The sequence below is a fragment of the Leptosomus discolor genome, chromosome 1, assembly GCF_034619465.1.
Source record: "Leptosomus discolor isolate bLepDis1 chromosome 1, bLepDis1.hap2, whole genome shotgun sequence".
Lineage (NCBI taxonomy): Eukaryota > Metazoa > Chordata > Aves > Leptosomiformes > Leptosomidae > Leptosomus > Leptosomus discolor.
In genome coordinates, this window is record NC_141391.1 from 24345325 (window position 1) to 24357743 (window position 12419).

The window sequence follows — 12419 nt, forward strand, 5'->3', positions numbered from 1 at the left end:
GGAAATGAGTATCGCGTACTTCCATATGAATAATAGATGATGTGAATTGTGACCTCTGTTTTATAGAAGCGTTATAACTATAATTTGCAATATTTTTACTGTGAGGCTTATTTCGTTTTGAGCAAGATCCTATATCTTGTACTATCTCCTAGAAATGAAGTTTCACAGATTTAAACTATCCCTACGTAGAAAAGGGAATGTTGCTCATTTGTGAGTTGAGGAGTGTTACTGGAGTGATCATTAACCTCAGTTTAAAAGAAACAAGTACAGTCAAAAGCGTGGAACTGTACATAGAAAACCTCCATATTCTGTTACTTGAGTAAATACTTGCTTTAGTTAACATCTTTATTAAATTTTCATAATATTGTTTCTTTGTTAGTCTTTCAGTTTGGCTAACATGAAAATATGTGACAAATGTTAGGAGCATTCTATAGTTGTGTTCTTGTTTATTTGAAACAATTTTGCAAAATCCTGTTTCCTGAAGGGCAACAGGAACAAAAACCATCAGAAACCCAGCTGGCCTATGCCAGTGGTCTGTGCCTCAGAAGTTCAGTCTCTTTGTTATCTTACAGGATCATGCCTGCAGAAGGTTCTGTTTTTTCTGCTTCCAGCACAAATTGACTGTAACTCAGTATCCTAGCTGCTGTGTCTATTAAGGTTGAAAAGCCTCTTGGTGCCTATCTCAGCTTTATTTTTTTTTGTCATTAGATTCATGGCCGCAATATCTTGCCAAAGTGCCGGCTGTTGTTGAGCATGGCATATGTGCTTTAAAAATCTGTTATTTTTAATTGCCTAGGCTGTACTGATGGCAGCACTGCACTGTTTCAATAAAATGGAAGATTTCTTTGTTGAAATGTTGGAAAGGGAGGAAAAAAGTATAATTAGTTTGGTTGAATTTTAATGTGTATATGTTAAGTCATCACCATATTCCTATCTGAAATGATCTGTCTCCAAATTGTTCCTGCTTACGTTTTGGACATCTGAGAGAGACTACTTTCAGAGAATTTATAGACTGTGTCTTTCTTTTCTTAATTTGCCAGTGGGACATGCATTCCTTCTCTGGGTGAATTAATGCTTTCTGAAGTTCTTCCTAGCTCTACTTCCACATCTAATTTCAGATGCTAGAGTGAAGTGAGCTGAAGTTCTGTTGTCCAAAAGCCTTTTTAAATATTCCTCTGTTATTGTTTGATACTATTCCCACGATGAATTCTGACATACATATCTTGCCTGAAAGAGATTTTTAAATACTGGCAGGCTATGAAAATGTGTCTAGGTTTTTCTTGCACTGTAGTACTTCTTTCCATATTTTATTCCTTGTTAGATGTATTCCACATGTCAACAGGCGTATATTCTTCATCCTGACTTGCAACAAGCTCTATAGCTAAAATTTCCCAATGTTTCTTGGAGTAGGTCTGAGCTGTTCCCTTACTGTAAAGCTCACATGCATGTTAATAATGTCATTATAAAATTTAGTGGAAGGATTGCTCATTCATTACAACTGAGTTGTTTTTAAACTGATCTGTGTGTTTAGACAAAATATTTGTATGCTTAACTTGCTTGAGACTTTAAATGCAGTGTAATCCATAATATAACTGTTGCTTCAACTTTCACATAGCTTACTCAAATTCTAGATTCTAGTCTGAAAACCCTGTTTCCTCCTCTCCCTCCTATAATGGCTTCCCATGCCATGGAACCTGCTTTCCAGCTGAGACTGATCAGATGATTCATTTTTGGATCTTGCAGTTTTAACAAGGTTTAAATATTTAAGTGAAGTGTTGGGCTACATTCTTCCTGCCCCTCCATCTCCATGCCTACAGCAGTTTGTCTTTTCTCCGCAATATGAAGATCAACCATATTTTTTTAATTAGAACAGGTATGTTTTATGCATAAAACTTTAAATTATTTTATTTCCTGGTGTCCTGGTGTTACTAGATTTAGTGTCTTTTTTTTTTTTTTTGTGTACAATGCTAGTGTGCAATCTGTTTCCTACCTAGCAACGTCTTTCTTTTCTTCGGCAAGGTTTTGTTCATGTCAAATAAATCCTGTAGCCTTATGAAATGGACTTACTATCTTAGTTCTTAAAATTTTTATTCCTTAAGACATAAGAGTTTATCTTGCCAGTCAGTGGACAGTTTTTGTTGACTTTATTTATGAAAAACAAGGCTCTTTGGCATACCTTCTCCATTAGCTTTCCATCTTTTTCCCTCTTTGTAGAAAAAGATCAGGTGCCAGTCTATTACCAGAGCTGTTGGGGAAGGCAGTGTCATGTCATCTGTGCTATTAATCTTGTATGCCACTCTACTTGGCCCTGGTTTTGCTAGTTTTTGACTTATCAGCAGGACTCTTTCCCCAGCAAAATGATGAATCTGGCACATGACTGGCAGTAGACTGTGTGAGGGTTTCTTGCCGAGATGACAAGTCCTGCACTTCTCTGTGGTGAGGGCAGAGATGCTGATGGGGTACCTGGAGCATCGGGCACTCTTTACTTTCTCAAAGAAGTGAAGTCCTTGCAGGAGTTCCCTCATGGACTCAAAAATTTAGAGTCATTAGGGTACTGCAGTGAAAGCGAGGGAGGAAGAAGTTCCAGCCATTATCAGTGGCCTCCTGAAACCACACAAATCCTTGTCCAAAAGTTTTGAGTGTCATAGTACCTGGTGTGTGTTGCTCTTGTGATACTTTTTTCTGTCTGTATTGTATAAGTCGGATGATAGTACTGGTAACTACCAAAAGCCCTGTATCTTCTCAGGTTTATGGATAGAAAATTCTGGAAACAAGATTTCTGTGTCTTTTTCTTCCCCCTGTCCCCCCCCCAGTTTAAAAAATACTTTGTATTCAGAGAATGAACACCTAAATATTGCCATACTAGTTGAATTTTCTCCTAAACTGGCATGTTTGTGCCTTGCATAATTTAGATTTCTTGTTTAAAAGACAGAAAGCAAATTGATGGATTAATTTAGTATTTCAGACTTGACCTGATTTTCAGATTCCTCTGTAAAGTTTAGTGGGACCTTCATTTTATCCAACCTTTCTTCTCTCCCCCTTTGCTTTTGTTTTGCCTGATGTTCTATTTATAACATCATCCAAAACTTTCATATTTATACTTACCTTCCAAGTCTGTCCTTAAAACTTCACTTCTATTATGTGGGTAGAGCTTGCAGTATAAAAACCTTGTCTCTAATAAGTGTGTGCATTTAAGTGTTCAGTGTATGGAGTTTGTATTTGCCCTTCCTTATCCATATTAACATCTGCATTTGTTTGTTTTGTGATGTATTATTGTGCTTACATATGTTGTCTGATATCAGCATGTTCTTGGTCATCTTCCTTCCTTTTGAGTCCATAGTTGGTCTTCATAATGCTTAATTTCTTTTAGGATTTGCATTTTAAAATGCCACTGCTCACTTTGGAGCCTCAATATTTGCATGTTCAACTTCTGAAATGCTTCTGAACTCTGAATCTGTTGAAGGGTGAGGTGCCTTTAAGTTCTGAAAAGCAAACCTTTTGAAAATGTTTTGGGAAAAGGGTACAAAATTACTGTTTAGTTTTGAAAATGAATTTCAGTTGTCTTGAATCTCTTCAAGGTCATCTTGCAGGACTTTACAGATTTGACTAACTTGTGTTTTATCTTTGCTTTCCTCCAGCTTTTCTCTTGACTTTTTGTTTTGTTTGATCTCTGACTTTCTGATATGCCCTTGCTTCTTGTTCTGCAGAGGTACAAGAATGATTTTGACCATTACTAGGCTTTATTATCAGCAAAATTAATATCCAGCGCATTAACTACTGAAACTGTAAAAGTTACCTACACTGTAATGCTGGAAGGTGAATATGATCATCTTTCCATACTAGATATCCAGTAGATTTGAAGGAATTTGTAGAAGTTGGATGATTCTGCACTAGAGATCTTTTAAATGTTTTATTAGCGACGAATGGGCTCTTCTCAGCCCTGCATTACACATCACACACTGTTTTTTATAGCTGCTTTTTTCCCAGTTAAATATGTGGTAATTGCATTGACTTTTTTATGCAGAAAATAAGACCTGTCATCTCACAGAGATTACTTCTCATGTCAGGGCAAAATATATACATGAAATGGAGAAGTTTAAAGTGCTTTAGACAAAGGTGTATCAGCCTCTTCTGCAGCAATCTCTGCATACATAATAGGATTTGAACAAAACCATTTCACTAAGGTATATCTTTATTAGTAAAGAATAAGAGGTTAATCTGAAGTTTTTTCTTCCACTGTGGTTGCTGTCTGCTATGTTAAAATAGCTCAGTCATCTTTGAATAAAGTGCCATATTCAGTGTTCTCAAGTATTCATGAGGCTAAATTACTACATCATCAGATTTAAACCCTTAAAATCAGTATCTGTTGATGGTTTTCTTTGGTCTTGGAAGTCCTCCTGAGCATCTGTACTAGTACTTGAAATACGTTCACCAAATTTCTTGCCTTGTGGAAGCTTCTTTCTGCTCTGCTATTCCTGTTCCTTTCTTCTTCCTTAGTTAGAAAACGTATTTTTAGGGTTACTCAGTAAGAGACGGTTGGGGGGAAGGGGCCTGCTGCCCCATGTATCAGATTAAGTTAGCTAGGGAGATGATTGCCTCAGACTTGCTGTCAGTGAGAGATGCTCCCGACTTATTTGTCTGTGAATATAAAAATCTATTAAGAGAAATACTTAAAACTTTCTGTGAGGCTAAGAGTTTGTGTAGATATTGCAATAAAAAGTTGGAGGATAAGGAGCTTATATTGTTTCCATAGAGAGAAACAATGGGAGAGAAGAGAAGACAGAAGTAAACCATCGTCCATTTATGTGTATGACGCATGGAATTTGCAAAACCATCCAATGTTAAAATAGACTTTATAGATTTTTAATTTGAAAAAGAGATTTTCTAATAATAAAAGAATCATCAGAGTCCCATAAATAGCTTAATTTCATTGTTTGAAATGTTTTTATGTGTTGGTTCTGATTGAGAAAGGTTTTGCTTTTAAGTAAAAACTCACTGTACACACTAACATTATCAATCACTGTACTAAAATCTCATGTTGAATATGTTCTCAATGATCTTATTCAGGTCAGTTGGCAACATAATCATTGTGATTCACCATTAATACTTTCATGAATAATTGCTATGTGCTGTATACCACATGTCTGTCTTCTGTATGATTGCTTATATTTAGAATTCTTGTAAACTGTGAGCTATGAAGACAGTATTCCTCTCTGCTTTTTAACTATACAAGTGATAAGCAAGCAAATGGGACTGTACTGCAATATATTGTTGTTATTCTAGGCTACTGTCTCATTATACATATCTCTGGTAGCATTTATTATAATAAGTGCTCAAAACTTTTCCAGATTATTTGACATCTTTTTTGTCTTGTTACAAAATAAGACTTAGTGATGTTGGTGATCCCTAACTCTTAAAAGAACAGAAGAGAGAAGATAGGGGACATCTAGGGGGAAGATAGAGCATTCTAGGGGAGGAAAAAGAAAATTAAATGCTGAGTAAATTGATGAGAAACTTTATATTGATTAAGTTTCCTCCTCCAAAACTACACTTTTTAATTAGCAAGTTCGAAGTCTTAGTTTTCAAAATTCAGACTGCTTCTCGAACTAAATATTAGAGTGACTTAAAATCCATGTAATTATTTTATTATTTGTGTTATTAAATCCCAATTAACTGAAAGTATAGTAGATGTGCCATACTGCTTATTTGGACTATTTCCACATCAGCAAGTGACGTGGTGCGGTAGGAGCGAACATGTAGAGCAATGCAGTTGTTGCTGAGTAGCTACCACTCCTGTTAGATGCCGTTTCAAAGGGGTTTACTTCGGACGAGTTCTGATTTGGTTCTGTCAGCTGGAGGTCCATTAGCAGTTGCAGCACATCCTTTGGTTTATCCCAAAGGCATACAATTTGTGCACTCTATCATGCAAGGTTGTGCGGCAAGTAGGAAAAAATGCACAAAAATGGACTAACCTAGACTGAATAGACGGGGCAGTGTTAGGAAGCAGTAGGAGCTGCTTTTGGTCTAGGTCTCAATCTTGCAATAAAGTTTGAACTTTATTTAGTAAATAAGTCTTTTTATTCTAGGTATTAAGATTTATGATAATGAGCCAACCTCTGAATGTTGTTCAGATCAAGAATGAAATTAGTTAGTTTTTTACATTTTTCAGTTTGAAAGGTCAGGAGTTGACAACTCTGTCAGTAAGCACTAATTGAAGACTCCAGACTTCATTTTGATCTTTGAAACATGCAGATTAAAACAGATAAAATTAGAAATATTTTATATTTTTTGACTAATTGCAGGGGGGGGGCATTATTCGTTTGTTGATGAACATGTATTTTGAAAAAAAATATTTATTTTTCAATTTAGCAGTTTCTCGAGTTTTCTTTTGTCCTGGTCATATGAATTACGATCCTTTCAGGTTTCATCTACAAGATTGGAGTAAATTCTGTTGATGTTGACACATTTTCTGCTCCTGGTAATGGAAAACAGGCACATTTATAAATTCTTTGTATGACTGTTTTTCAGTTTGCTGCAGGACACTTGTTTGTACCAGTAGTTGAGGAAAATCTTGTGCTGTCACATCAACATAATGCAAACCAAATTAGCACTGATTACTACTGACCACAGGTGAATTATTTCTGCATCACAAAAACCTTACTGGACCTTTTACCGATTTTTCTAATCATGGGAACTCTAGGCAGCGTGTTAGCAATTGGCAGCATCGCAATATGCATGCTGAAATTTACTTCCACTATTGTTGAAGAACAACATGGTAAAATAAAAAATCAGTGGCTACCAGCATCTTTCCTACATGAAGAGGTTGCATCAATGATAATTATAGGGGTTTGAGACAGAAATATATTGTAGTTGAAAGCTTTCTTTTGATAATTAAATAAGTTATTGCATAACGATTAATATTCTAGCTAACTGCCTAAAAAGTCCCTTCAGATACAAATACTTATTGGAGCTATTTTCCCACGCAATGAGTTGTTGGATCTGGCTTGTAAGCAGTCAGGAGTCAGTGCTTTGGTTATGCAGTCAAGTATATTTTCTGGCAGCTAAACTGGGTTATGAGGATTTCAATGTAATGTACAGTAGGAAATAGTGACAAAATTACTTCCTTTTCATGAAAAATCTTCCCTTTTTTTGCCTCTTATCTGAAGTTACAGTTAGGAACACTTCAAATCACTTCCTTAAGTTTATTACCTCCGTATGATTGGGTAAATGCTTCCATCTTTTCTTTAATGTCAGAGCATTTGACGAGAGGCTTGCAAACAGCATCTTGCTCTTAATTTATGAAAGCAGGGTACTGCTATGGCCTCTCCCTGAACCCCTTGAAACTGCACATAATATATTACCAAATCTTGGTTCTTTTTTAAAATGATAACCATTTGAGGCATCTGAGAGTATAACAGAATTAGAGATTCTCTCTGATGGAAAATAGTAGATTATTACTTTAGGCTTCCTGAGGAGCAAGACAATGAAGTGTCTATTTATTGGATGTTATGTGTTGTTAGCAACACAGGGTTTTTTTTTTAAACAGCTTAAAGGGAGAAATACAGCAAAGGTTAAAAAGGTCATGACCATCTTGGAGAAGGTCCCAAGTAACCGACTTGTTAAACAGAGGCGAAGTACTTGTATTGTAAAATAGTGGTTTAAATCGTTCATAGGTTTTATTTGAAGGGATATATTGAAATAATGTTTTGCCCTGGATTCTTGGACTTAATTATTAGATAAATATTGACACTTATGTTTTTTAACATGAAAAATATTTTAAATGTGTACTGTAGTAGTGTACAGTGTAATATTTGATGTTAGCAATTCCTAGCAAATTGACTGACCGACTGGGTTTAGAGGTAGGAGATTTGCTCTTACTTTCTGTCATTTTTAGAAATCCTTCAGGGTGTCTACAGCAGTGGCATGTTTGTGAAAATAAAGCTGTAGGGAGACTTCAGTGTGTATTCCACAGCTCTACTTTGTCAAAGGTGTCGTAACAGATGACTGGAAGAGTTTGGCTTATGTAGCCCCCCAAGGGAGGGCTGAGAAGAGGGTAGATAGGCTTGCTCTGAATGTGTGTGAGGATTAATTTCTGAAAAGAAGATAAGAGAGTAGGGAAAATACTGTTAAGTGCTGGTAGAGCATATAGAGCAAAAACTAGGAAAACATTTCTAATTCTGTAACTGTGCCATTCAACAGTACTGTCTAGGTTTTAGGATCCCTCCCTCCTGCCCCCCAGTTCTGGGTTTCCTGAGGCAGTTTAATAAACTTACAAAGCACAGAGATATATGCAAGACATCTGCAGATACCAGCATACTGGACTCATTACAAGCAGATTCCTATACACTAGTGTATTTTTCTATAATGTGTTATAAATTTGCTAATTGCTGTGATCAGGTGACTTAATATAACAGTAAACGTACTACTGTCTTGTTTTGCATTTCACCACAGTTCCGTGTCTGTTTATGTGTAGTACTTACAGTACTAGGCCACAACTGGATGTGATAAATACTGGTGAGCAACATCCAGTTTGAATTATCTTCTAAAAAGTATGTTCTCATTAAACCATACACTTAGGGCAAGGTTTGATTATGCTTAGATGAAATTCAGTGAACTCCGATCTGCAGGAAAATAAAGCAAGCACAGGTCTGCTAGGGGGTCTTAGAGAATGTGACCGAGCTGTGGCTCTGGAAATCCCATTTTATCTGGGAATGATCTCAGCCATCCCAGCTGCTTACAGAGGTCCCTTTTGACCTTGTAGTCTGTGAAATCTTAGCCCTTTTCTTTGTTTTTACACTGCACTGTTTTGTTGTCTGTAAATTGTGAACTTTTTAGATAGGTTTTGGTAGATTAATTTGAAATTGCATGTAGTACAGAAAGATTTCAGGTATTTGTTTCAGGTAAGCAATTCTTGTCATTATTATTTAAAAATTCTTTTATTCTGAAAGATCTTTTTCCTCATTGGATATGCTATTCCCCCAAGGTTTTTCATGTGTAAATGAAGGGAACTTTTAATGAAAAGAACCAGAGTTTAATTTCAGTTCTGTTGATGAATTGCTGTGAAATTGAGTGTATCACTAGCATCTTTGTACTTCAACTTGAATAAATAATATTAAATTATTTTAAAGATATGTCTGAAGCTAAGTCTTTTGAATTGGTTTGAAGATGTGGATCATAATGTGTTTTATGATGTTATGAGGTACACAGACACAGTTACTTACCACTGCCTTGACCATCTAGCCATCCCCTGATGAGCTAGTCAGCACATGCCCTTTCACTCTCCAAAGCTGACATCGAGTATTTTTTGCTTTTTTTTCTATCCTTGTACTGAAGGTAGAATAAATGAAATGACTAGGTCAGCCCAGTTCCACTAGATTCAGAGCGAAAATACGTAAAAAGAAAAAGGAAAAGCAACAAAGATCCTCCTGTATTTTTGGAAGAGGCTATTTTACCTGTACAGTGTTTTTTAAGCATCTCCTTTATTAAATCAGAGTTGTTGCATTGTGTAGAGATGAGTGGAAGGAAAAGTATATGCAGGGCATGTATTTTCATGTTTTAGAGGAGGTTGGGTAGAGAAAGACAGGCTTATGAGAATGTCAAAAAGAAAAGATACCTTGGAAAAGATACCTTGCGAAAGTATCAGGTTAGCTGAAGAAAGAGTGCTCTTTAACATCACTTCTTTGGTCTGCACAAAGGAGAGAGTTGGGTTTTACTGTTAAAGAGGAGATACTTAAGTATATGGTACGGCTACTTAGCTTATGTAATTTACTTCATACCTTTTGCATGGGAAAATGCCGTTTATATCTAAAATGAATACAACTTCAGCCTCTAGTGTGATATAGACACTGAATATATTAATAACTTTTATCTCTCTGGCTCCAAAATACGTGGCCATGTACAAATACTAGCGTAACTACAGGATTTGCTTGTAAAAACAAGTATTCTTGTAAAGACAGAGGTTTGCCCTTTTATCTTCCTGTCTGCAATCCCATAAGCAAACATATTTTTTACGGTTTTACCATGAAGTGGTTACATTTTAGTGAAATACCAGATGTTGAGTATACTGTTACTAAGATTTGCCACTTCCACCGAAAACCTCTGGACTTCTTCGGGTTTGCAGTAAATTGAAACTAACCAGAAATGTATTTGATGGATTGGCTTTCACTAGAACCATAAATTAGACCCACTGATATTTTAGATGCAGGTGAATATCCTGTTCCAAATTTTGGCATTGTTTCTTTTAAATTTGGGTCATTCACAATAGCATAAATATTTTTAAAAACAGTAGATTGTTATTTTTTGATAGTTTTAACGCACTCCTGAGAGACACGGTTATTATTTAGAGTGATAGAGATCTTTTCTTTAGTGCATGAAGTTTGGAGGTTTTATGTATTTCTAGGTTCTATGCTTAACTGCCCTTGAAAAGGATTTAAAGTAAACTTGACAGTCAGCAAGCAGTGTGAACTTTATATTACAGCTTTTCTTAGAGAATAAATTATTTTTGTGTTTAAATATGACTTTTATGTGGATGGAATTGGCTTATATTCACGAGATGCATTCGTCAAGCAAAAATGTTTGACATATGCAAGGTCTAAGTGGAAAGGAATTAGGCCCTTGAGAGATAAAGGTTTGTCTTAGGAACTGCTGAATCTGCTAGCCTGGCAGTGTCCCCAGATCCAGCCAGGAGCAAGGCTGAGCATGTGTTCCCCATACCAGCAGTCGCTGGTCTCACATCCTTAGTCTCTGCAGTTTATGGCAGGTGGGCATGTGACTCTTGCTGTGTGGCTCACCACTCTGTTCCGGTTGCTCGTGCTCAGCCCTGCTCCTGCACACCCACACACACACTTGCACAAGTTGTGGATCCTCCCAGTAGCTTTTAGACACTCAAGGTATCCAGTTGATCCCTAGACACCCTGGCCTTGCTGTTGCTTCACGCATAGACACACACACGCAAATGGGTACCTGGTGCAGACTTAAAACCCTACCAGTAGCTGACCCTTGCACCCCAGAGGCTCCCCTGTAGCTGGGACCTCCTGGTTCCTCCAGTAACCAACTGTCAGGCTCCTTGATCTCCCCAGTGTTTGCCTCAGACTTGCGGCTGCTCTGATACCTGGCTCCTAAGCCTCTTTTCCTACTCCTAGTCCAGCTTGATGCTCATGAGTAATTAAATACACTGAAACACCCAGACAGCATGCATCCACTCAACTCTCCCCAGTTTCTAGAAGTACAGACAAGTGCACACCTATGATTCATGGTCCCCTTTCCAGTTGCAGGCACTCAGACCTCCAAATACACACAGATACACAGAGCCTCCTGCCCAGGAGTTAGAAATGGAATTCAAGAAGACAGGACAGAGTGCAGTGATCAGTGCGCGACATGGTCAGACAAGCATCCTGACTAGCAATTTGTTTCAAATGACCAACTCCTTTTTTCCCTGTGTTTACCAATTGTTATTTCTCCTCAGACCACTCTGATCCCTCTTTTTTTTGGCCTTTCATCTTCCCTAAGCACCATCTAGTAAGTTTTGTGCCATGCCAAAATGCTCTTTGAATCCTGTGATGAGTCCCATGCCCCTGTAAGCAGCAACCCTCTGTCAGACTGTAAGATGAGCGGGGAGCCTCTCCCTTCGCTTTAGCTGGTGAGTGTCACACCTGGACAGGCTGATGGCTCCCTTGGGCCAGCCCTGGCGGGAGCTGGGTCACAGGCACTCAGTTTTCTCCAGTTAGGTTACTGGGATTCCTGTCCTGTTGCTGTTCCTCTTTGCTTCTTTGTGGTCATGGTGATGAGCCGTCAATCACAACAGTTTGTATGATGGAAAGGTGGGATCATTTACCTGCTGGTGTTAAGTCATTTGTGTTAAAATGCATTAACACCACTAGTGTTTTGTTAGGTTAGTTGTTGGAATGGAATGGACTGAGATGGTGAGGAAGTTTAGATAAGCTGGGAGAGTTAGGCATTTCTGGCAGAAAGATTTTTGCTTCAGTACTAGTACAGTTACCTAACCCAAAGGATTTAGACATCTGTGAGGTGGTTAAGACCCTAATGATGCTGCAGTAGAGAATTGTACTTATAAATGTAGTATATCAATGGAGTAAGATACTGCCTATATATTATGGAATATATATCTCCCTCCCTCTCCCACTTTTTACATGTATGAACTAGTGAATAAATTATGCAGTGTGGTTTATCAGAGGGCCATGTTTAAAGAGTGCTTTCTTAGGAACTACCCCAGAATGATAGCTTGTCTGCTAGACATTGGCATCTGCCACACTGAAGAGATCTCAAGTAACAGAAAAGCAAAGAAATTTATGAAAATATGTTCCTTTCTAGGAAGATACTTCAGTTTTTCAGGAAGAAAAAATGCTGACTCCTCATTTTGATTTTTGCATAAACTCATAGGGTTTTGTCATGATGTTGGT

At 37.4% G+C, this 12419-nt stretch overlaps 1 protein-coding gene across 1 annotated transcript in view; it reads left to right on the forward strand.

The window, feature by feature from the left end:
- Nucleotides 1-12419, forward strand: part of B3GLCT (beta 3-glucosyltransferase) — a 64098-nt gene that overhangs the window by 20900 nt on the left and 30779 nt on the right. The window lies entirely within an intron of this gene.